At 39.6% G+C, this 9,245-nt stretch overlaps 1 protein-coding gene and 1 pseudogene across 1 annotated transcript in view; both read right to left on the bottom strand.

The window, feature by feature from the left end:
* LOC138059330 (3'-5' exoribonuclease HELZ2-like) overlaps positions 1-9,245 on the bottom strand; it is a 349,076-nt gene that overhangs the window by 293,267 nt on the left and 46,564 nt on the right. The window lies entirely within an intron of this gene.
* On the bottom strand, positions 859-3,727 carry LOC138059334 (melatonin receptor type 1C-like; annotated as a pseudogene).

Genomic DNA, 9,245 nt, shown 5'->3' on the forward strand with positions numbered 1-9,245 from the left:
CTGTATTTTAGAAACTCCCTCCTTAGACTTGGACAATCCTGTTAGAGACACATTAACTTGTACAAAACAAAGGAGGATCAAGTTAACTTGATAGTAAACCCGTCCATCTTGAAAATTATCCAGAATACATATCGAGGACAATGCGTTGAGCGAGAGGGCCCTTATTCCTGTTCCGGGAATCCCTCTTACCCCGCCCTGAAAATGGGTTCCATGCCCGTTTTCAGGGCGGGGTAAGAGGGAGTCCCGGAACAGGACTAGAGGGCCCTGGGAGAGACAAGAGTTTCCAGTATCTCCTGGGTAATTTAAAAAATGGCGAACGAAATTGCCTATCAATGCAAAAACCTTTATTCAGTTAAGGGCTAAATGAAACAAGTCTTTATGAATCATGGCTTCTGGTTGCCAGCTTGTAAGCCAAACAGGATGTCATGTGGAACCAATGTACAGATCTCCTACTAACAGGTAACTTTATAATTAAGAAATATGGACTGCAATCAGTATGTGGAGCATTTAAAGGATTCTCGCCACATCCCAGACTTTAATTGTCAGCTAGAATCCTCATTAAGCTTCATCAGATTATAAGATGATAACTACGCTGCTTCTTCCATTACCATAAACAGCTTGCATGCATTACATTTGCAAAACTTTATTGTAAATCATTATCTAGCGTAAAAGAAAAAAAATCAATATTGTGTTATCATGTATTTGTATTTCTTTGTCTCGATCTATTGCCACTAATCTTTCGCTGAGAATTGGAGGTTTATATACAAACTATGTTATTTTTTTTCTTCATCTGTCTTTTGGCTACCCTGGGGCGGGGGGTGAGGGGGGTGCGCTCTCGACGCAATTTGTGCGGCCTCCTCTTTCTGGAATTTCCGGATTCGCCCCTGGCACATAATCAACGTCAGAACATGTGAACTAAAGGGCCACTGCCAGCACGGCGTCTGGGTGACCTCTCAAATGGTCTAAATGAGCCCCCACTTCCAAAAATTAATTGGAACGCTGCAGTTCAACACTACCCAACTCAGTGCTCTCTATTTTTGTGTAACAAGTACCATAGGCAACGCAGTTTACGCTCATGGAGCGTGTAGTTTATTTTTAATTTTTTTTTTTTTTTTGGAACGATACCGGATTGCGACATTGTATTGTGACACCAACTTGCGAGATCTAGTTGTGTTTATATTAGTAACGTAATCAATACCCCTGATTTACCACTCGCAGATCGCGAGATCATATTAAAGAATACTTGATTCATTGTAATTCTGTCTAATTCTCTCAATACACAAGCCGACATTAAAAATAGGAGTTCACCAGCAATCACGTCTCTCTATATATATCGTTTCAACGAACGACATAAAACGTTACATTTTTTAAGTTATAAATTATTTACAATTCACACTACTTACAATGCCAATCGTAATACTGACGAGACCACTTACAACCCTACCAGAAGTACGAATATTAACAGCTCCAAAATGTAACCATATCACCAAAAGATTCCGAAGACCCGCCCAACTGTGCCTTAAAGTCTCTTTTTCATTACCATAACGTCGCATTTAAAGTTCAGTTTCATATTTCAAACGCGTCTTAAATTTAAACCATAAATATTTGGATTCACTTGGTTCCTTCTGCAGTTTTGAATGTAAAGCTTTGCGATACGCAGAAGATAATTTGTAAGGGGCATTACGGTGCCCTGTAAGGGACATGAGATCCAAAATCTATACTTATCTAGCACTTTCACTTAATTATCTAGCACTGCTAGTTATTATCTAGTACCGTCACTTAATTATCTTAGACTAGAACTGCTACTTATTATCACCTATTATTAAACCCTTATTAAATCCTAACCCTAAAGCTAATCCTAGGCCTAAGGTAGCTTTTTATGAATGTTTAGGATACTTTCTGTATTGGTAAAACAATGACCTGTGACCTGTGTTTTGTACCTGCCGATGATTAAGTGACAGTGCTAGATAATAAGTAGCAGTGCTAGGTAATTTATTGACACTGCCAGATAGATAAGTGACAGTGATAGATAAGTATAGTTTTTGAATTTCATATCCCTTACAGGGCACCGTGGGGCATGGCTAGATGTTAGTTGCTTCTTCCGCAGTCTTGCTTCGTTTGATTAGTAGTGGTAGAGAGTTGCTGCGTGTTGTCCCTTGATCCCGGCCACGTGTTTGATTTTGTCATTCGTTGAACCGTCAACATCTCACAAGAACAGGCGTCCCGCCATATAATGGTGTCGCAGATATTTTGCATTTCGGCTGTGAGTTCCTATATGTATTGACTTGAGCGTGTCTCGATGCGTTGCCTCTACATTGCGATGTATTGGATAACGTTTGATTATGCTGTGAAAAAACATCGACACCTAACCAACTTCAAAGAAACTGTTCTGTTGTTAATGTTTTGTTTGAATTTAATGACAACTGGTGCGCAGGTCTTAAAAACCTTCTCCTTTTATCCTTTCTTTTCTTCTGTATCTTGTAAAGACTGACGTTTCAAAGCAAGGAATCTAGCAGTTATTTTGCTTTTTCGCCGGGTCTGAAACACGCTAAAAAAGACCTGCTTTTTCAGGTAAGGCAACATGTACTTTAAACGTTTGTCCATGCGAGCGAGTTTAGTTTTTGCGGGGGTTAGGGTTTGATCAATACCATAGTGAAATGACCGGATTACTGAAACACACAGCTTTCTGGAAAACGGTCTACGGTGGTGTTGTCTATCCAACTCAGTAAGCCTTATCCGATATGTTGCTGTGCGTGTTTACTTCTTGTGTTTACCCCTTCTCTGCCAGATGCAACGGTATCTTTACGGCATTGTTTGCAGAGGAGTAGCTTGCGAAATTCTCGTCTGAAGGCGGAATTCATTCCTGCGTACACGAATGGGTTTATTGTGTTGGAGAAATAGAGGAGAAACATACACAAGAGTTCGACGTTTCGAGGAATTTTTTCCTCAAGGAAGAAACGCCGTAGGATTACAATGATCCAAAATGGTACCCAACATACCATGAAGGCAAACACGACTGCAAAGAGGGATTTACTGATATTTATTTCGTGCCTGATGCCCGTGGTAACGCTTTGCTGAATATTAGTTGAAGCATTTTCGTTGTGCTGGTGTATCATCTTCGAGACTTTTCGGTAGCAGAAAACAGTTGTTATCAGAGGTGTCAAAAAGAAGAGAACGAGGACAATGCAGTAATGAATCATTTTCCCAGCATAGCTGTGATGTTCAAGGGAACACCGCGCATACCCTGGAATGAACCGGTGCTCTTGAAAACCTGCAATCCGCGGAACGGCAACGTAGCAAGCAACAACGATCCACACACACGTGAGGAAAGCAATAGACTTCCGCTTTGAAAACCACCTCCTGTATATCTCGTCTGGCTTGCACATCCTCACATATCGATTCACAGCCGTCATACCCATCGTTACGGGGGAACGTATATTACAAACAAGCCAAAGAAAGCGTGAAAGTGGCAAACCACGTCACCGAAAACCCATTTACTGGCTACAAGCGCGCCGCAAACGAAAGGCATCACGAAAATGGCGGATAGCAGATCACTCAGTGCTAGAGCAACGATGTACATGTTAGTCGTTGACCGAAGTCGAACGTTCTTGAAAACTGCGATGCAGACTAACGTGTTTCCTGTTAGCGACAAAACGTTTAAAGACAATATCGACAAAACTTCCAAGGCGGTTATAAAGAGGCTTCGAGAACTCAGTTCATCGGTCATCTTAGCGCGACTGCTAAGATTTAATATTTACCACAATTTTAAAAAGAGCAGTCAGTTTTGTTTTGCCACATGTCTCGTCAGCCAATAACTTGTTGTCATTTCAATATCCTAGTGTCTAAAAATTTGATTTTTTTAATCCCTATATCGAAATTGTTTATCTTGTTCATTTGTTCAGAACTCGATATCAGCTCTAAATTCAAAATCACTCGCTAGGTTTCCCGTGTTGTTGTTGTTGCTGTTTTTTTTTTTTCCTGACTCTAACCCTAACCCTTCTGTGGTTATTCTTGGGATTTATATTCAGTATCAGACAACATTGCACTATTAAATTACCTTACAGCTTGGATATCACATTATGTACAGTACAATTAAACAAGTTAGACACGTTACCATAATGTATGCGAGTTTATAACTTTGTTGGTCTAAATAAGAATTCAGATTTAAGCTGGTCAATACAAGGACAAAAAAAGAGTAAGCAGGATGTAAATTTGATTTGCAAAGAAGAAGGGCGGAAACAACGTGGTCGGATAAAGGAAACTATTAGCGCTTCTAAAAGTGTAAGGAAATCTGCCAAGTGTGTTTTCTCAGACATAACTTAGTAATGTGCAGTGGTTCCACTGTTCAGCTGCTACGCCTGGAAAATCCACCTGCGTTAAAACTGATTTCAATATTGGGTCCTCCACCTTATTATACCGAATATCGTTTTCACTGTCACGCAACAAAAAAAAAAAAAAAGAAAATCGAAACCGTTAAAAGAAACAAAAAATTGGAATGTTTGGGATACACATTTATAAATTACCTCACCAATTCTCAGGTCTGTGCGGTGCATGGTTTCTGAGTTTTGTATGGAGCCGCCATGTTGCTGGTTGGTGTACGGAAACTTGTAGGTGCCATCTGAGTTGTTGAAAATCCGACAACAAAGTCAGACATCCGAGTTGTAAAAATCCGACATCTGAGTTGTGAAAGTTTCGTTTTGAATAAACCTGCATTCGCGCATCATTGTTGTTTTAAGATTTGACAGTGCTGGGTAGCATCTTTTCAAAAGACACTCAAGGCATTTTTATTTCCGAAAGCTTTTCGGTAATTTTATGTGCCTTTTAATCTCGTTTTTAGTAGGTTTTATGTAGCTTTACGATTTAAGCGCTGATGAAAATAGCAATATTGATATCAGCGCCATATAAGTTCTATTATTATTATTATTATTATTATTATTATTATTATTATTATTATTATTAGTAGTAGTAGTAGTAGTAGTAGTAGTAGTAGTAGTAGTAGTAGTAGTAGTAGTAGTAGTAGTAGTAGTAGTAGTAGTAGTAGTAGTAGTAGTATTATTGTTATTCTTACGTTTGCGATAGACTAGCATCCCATCCAGAGGGGAGTATAATACGCACTTAATGACTGGCCCCAAGGAAAAAACAGTGAGTTTTGTTTCCCCGAGACCCTCAATGTTCTCCGAGGCGGAGCCGAGGGAAACATTGAGGTCGAGGGGAAGCAAAACTCACTGTTTCCCGAGGGACCAGTCATTAAGTGTTTTGTTATACCTCCCAACTCAAAATAGAACAATACACAGATAAAAATTATTTGCTTGACGTCGGCTGGCGTACAGATTTGCCGCCGTTTCTTCAAAGGTGCACGACCTGATCACGTGTGAGTCGAAAGTTCAAGTTGTTGTTGCCCTAGGGCGTCAACAAGTTTTGTTCGCCCTAGGGCGTCATGAATTTTTGACCAATGACACGTAACACCTTCTCCTCCAATCAGAAAACGTATTTGAGTTGGGAGGTATAACAAATACTCTTAGTCACTTCATGCTACGGAAACCGGAGATCATTGTAAGCAGTGGCTTTGACTATTCTTACGTTGGGACAAATGGTAGGATTTTCTCGCTGGTTTTGACTTTTTTTTAAGTGCCGACTGCCTTCCAGAAAAATTGATGTTTTGGGTAGCCTCGCTCTTCAAGGCGGGCTCTGAATAGAAATAGTGCGGCCTCAAATGTTGTTTTTGAAGAGAATGACCTCTCCTTTAATAAAACCCTTCTTGGCACCTTGGTGGGTGACAAGAGATAAAATGCGTGTATTGGATGGATTCAGTTTGCTTGTGATATGTCTTGATATCGTAAAAACATTCTTTTTCGAATCGTTTCTCCTTGCATAGTGTTGCCTAGGAAAGTGTTCTCCTTCTGTGCCAATTTTATAGTTGGTTGGAAATACTTAGCTTTCGCAATGAACGGCTTGATTTCTTCTTTCATGATTTACGTCCCATAGTGAGAAAACGTCATGAATGAAACGTTTCCATGTTGTTGGTTGAACTTTGCTCTGTCGTAGCATTATTTTCACAACTCAGATGTGGGATTTTCACAACTCGGATGTCGGATTTTTACAACTCGGAAGTCGAATTTTTACAAGTCGGATGTCGCATTTTCAAGAACTCGGATGTCGGATTTTCACAACTCGGATTGTCGCATTTTCAACAACTCGGATATCGAATTTTTACAAGTTGGATGTCGGATTTCACAACTCAGATATCGGATTTTTACAACTCGGATGTCGGATTTCACAATTTGTTGTGAACTGTTCACAACTCGGATGTCGGATTTTCACAACTTTGTTGTCGGATATTGAACAACTCGGATGGCACCAGAAATCCAAACGAACCTCTGAAATTCACTTAGCAATGAAAGCGCTCACTTTTCGCTCATGAGATGAAATACATGAGTTTGAACAAATCTCCTTATGTACTTGAAACGCTCAGACTGCTGAGATTTATAGGCATGGACATTTTTCACCGAAACTAGATGCTTCTGTGAAGCATACACTGGCTTGCCTGTGGTACATGCTACAGAAATCAGAAGGCACTGAATTGTGTGGTATTGAAATACAGCATTCCAGTCTCTGAAGTATAACAAATAAAAGAGAAGCGAGAAACATTGGCTTCTGGGCCGACATGTTGATAATTTTCAAGTTCCCTCACAACTTCTTTTCACCACAAGTGTGCCCTATGAGCATCCGAAAATTTTGTAATACTAAACTTCACTGAAGTCAAGCCCTGTTTCGCGGGGTTAGTGTTGGGATGGGAGACCAAAACAATAAACCCCTCATGGAAAACAGAAACATCTGACCGAAAATACTATTAACGCTAACAAATGCGAACTCAGCAAGGTACAGATTCTGTTAGCTTGCTTTATGCAAAACAAATATTGATGAAAAAGCAAATAAATATTGATACACAGTTTTTCAGAAAGAGCAGAAGGAAATTCTCGGACGGTCGATCGAGAATAAAATATTTACGACATGAAAACAACATTAATTTTGAACCGTGAATATAGAATATAAATAGTTACGATCAGCGAGAAACATTTTGGGAGATTTTTGCTACGTTCAAGTAAATTGCAAAATCGAAAGTGACATGGCCGGATTCAGCGGGCGTCGTGATTAAGTTACCGCGGCATGTTTACTCGCCAAACAGTGAAGCATCGTGTGTCAAATGATGGCAAGATACCGGGTTTTTGTAAGTTTCTTTTCTGTCAAGTGTTATAAAGTTTGACAATGAAATGAGCGAAGTCAAAACAAAGATCACAATCGCCCAACTCTTGTTTATGCAAGTCAAAATTTACTCTCCAAGACGCGTACGACGTTATTTATCACCAGGTAATTCCATCATTTTGGAAATAGCAGCTGCTTTATTATTCATCTGCGTCACAAGTTTTCACTGATTTTGGGGCTCATTTTGTTGAAACTCAAGCACGCTTCCAACAGGCCTGTGAACCCTTCCTGCTTACAGAGCAATACTAAAAAACTTCTCCCATATCACATTTGAACCTTAAGCTCGAAAATTCAATACACAACATGATATTATAATTTACAAAGGCAGAGAAAATACCACAGAATCCTTTTGCAGCGAAAATTTTATTGAAACAAACAACATATTGCTCTTAGAGGCGAAAACCTCTTCCTATTTCATTGCGTGCGTGAAGACAAGAAACTCAATTGTGTCAAATTACCATGTACTTCAGGTAAATATGCTCACTTTGATTTCGTCTCGACGGGCGAAGATTGTTGTCGAAGTCCAGTACTCGTCGCTTTTGAGATTTATGCCTAGTTTATCCAACTGACTTTCCATTATTGAGCTCATAAGGGTATATTTTGTTTAAGGATCCACTAAAACGCCATTCGCGTTGCATGACTTTCGACGCCATTGCAGGCTAAGTTGATGATTACTGTGTCCACCAGAGAAATCTACGCAGTTCTCTACCCTCTCGATCCTAAGAAAATACGCGCAAAAGGCTCTATACACAAAGGCAACCACTTATCAGGGAGTGACAGGCAAGACTTTTACCGACACGGAAAAAAAAAAAAAAAAAAAAAAAAAGGAAGAAAACAAACAAACTAAACGCAGACCTCGACTTGGTTTGCCCATACGCAACCCAGTAATAACTTTGTATCATGGTGTCACGCAAGGTGACAATGGCAAAATTCACAAAATGCTGTCTTTTCCAAAAACGAGAGACGTCATGCGAACTGGAAACCGGAGAAAAAAAATTTATTCACTAGATCATCTTCAACCTTCCAAAAGATAAATAATTCAAAACACCTTGCCGGTTTTGGTTTTAGAATTTGATGACTGTCACTGTGGAAAACCATCCTACTGAATTGTAGATTCCAGAAACATACTGGAACAAACTCGAATGTTACATTATTATGCTTCAATGTTTCAAAGCCTTGCCTCAAGCTGTTTCACAGTAGTATGTCTCTTCCTCAGTTAAAACATTCTCTTAAAACTCCTGGGGGTCTATATTATTTTGTCAATAATATTTAGATTATTTCTGTTCCGCGAATCCTATTAAATATCAACAATGCGCGTCACAATGAATATGAACAACTATACATGTAAAACCAATATGTACAAGTACCATAAGCCGCGTTATAAACAGAACACTAGACTGTAAGTAATTACTAATTTTTTTACACCTTAATGCACTAACATTTCGGAACTATCAACACGATCTGTTTGCCATGTCTTTATCTGACGTGAAAAGTGGTTCATCGTACAACAGCAAATGTTTTCCCCAAACATTGGCGTGCTACCGCAGATTAGCTCTCTCAGAAGCGGATGACCTTAAAGCGGTGTACCTTGCAACTCTTTTCCCTATGAACAAAGCTGGAGTTTTTTAGGACACCACGTTTTTATTGCCCATAAATTGAGAGAAGTGATCCGCCGCACTTTGGGATGGACAATTATTAAAAGCAATTGTCTTTTGCAGAAACTTTGAGAAATTCAGGTGTGCCTTCAACGGGATACGGAACCCAAGCCCTCTGCCGAGCCGGTTACATGAATAGTATCCACATAATGCATATCGATTCCTTTTATAGTCTCCCTGAAATGGTGACATAATCACTACCCTCCATCACAACGCAAAGGTGAGCAGTGCTGCAGACTACCATGTTGTGTTTACCAACAGACGTCAACATCGTCACCGTACTTCCAAATGTATGATTCAGGTGTAGTAGCATTCAAATTGTTAACC

The sequence above is a fragment of the Montipora capricornis genome, chromosome 8, assembly GCF_036669925.1.
Source record: "Montipora capricornis isolate CH-2021 chromosome 8, ASM3666992v2, whole genome shotgun sequence".
Lineage (NCBI taxonomy): Eukaryota > Metazoa > Cnidaria > Anthozoa > Scleractinia > Acroporidae > Montipora > Montipora capricornis.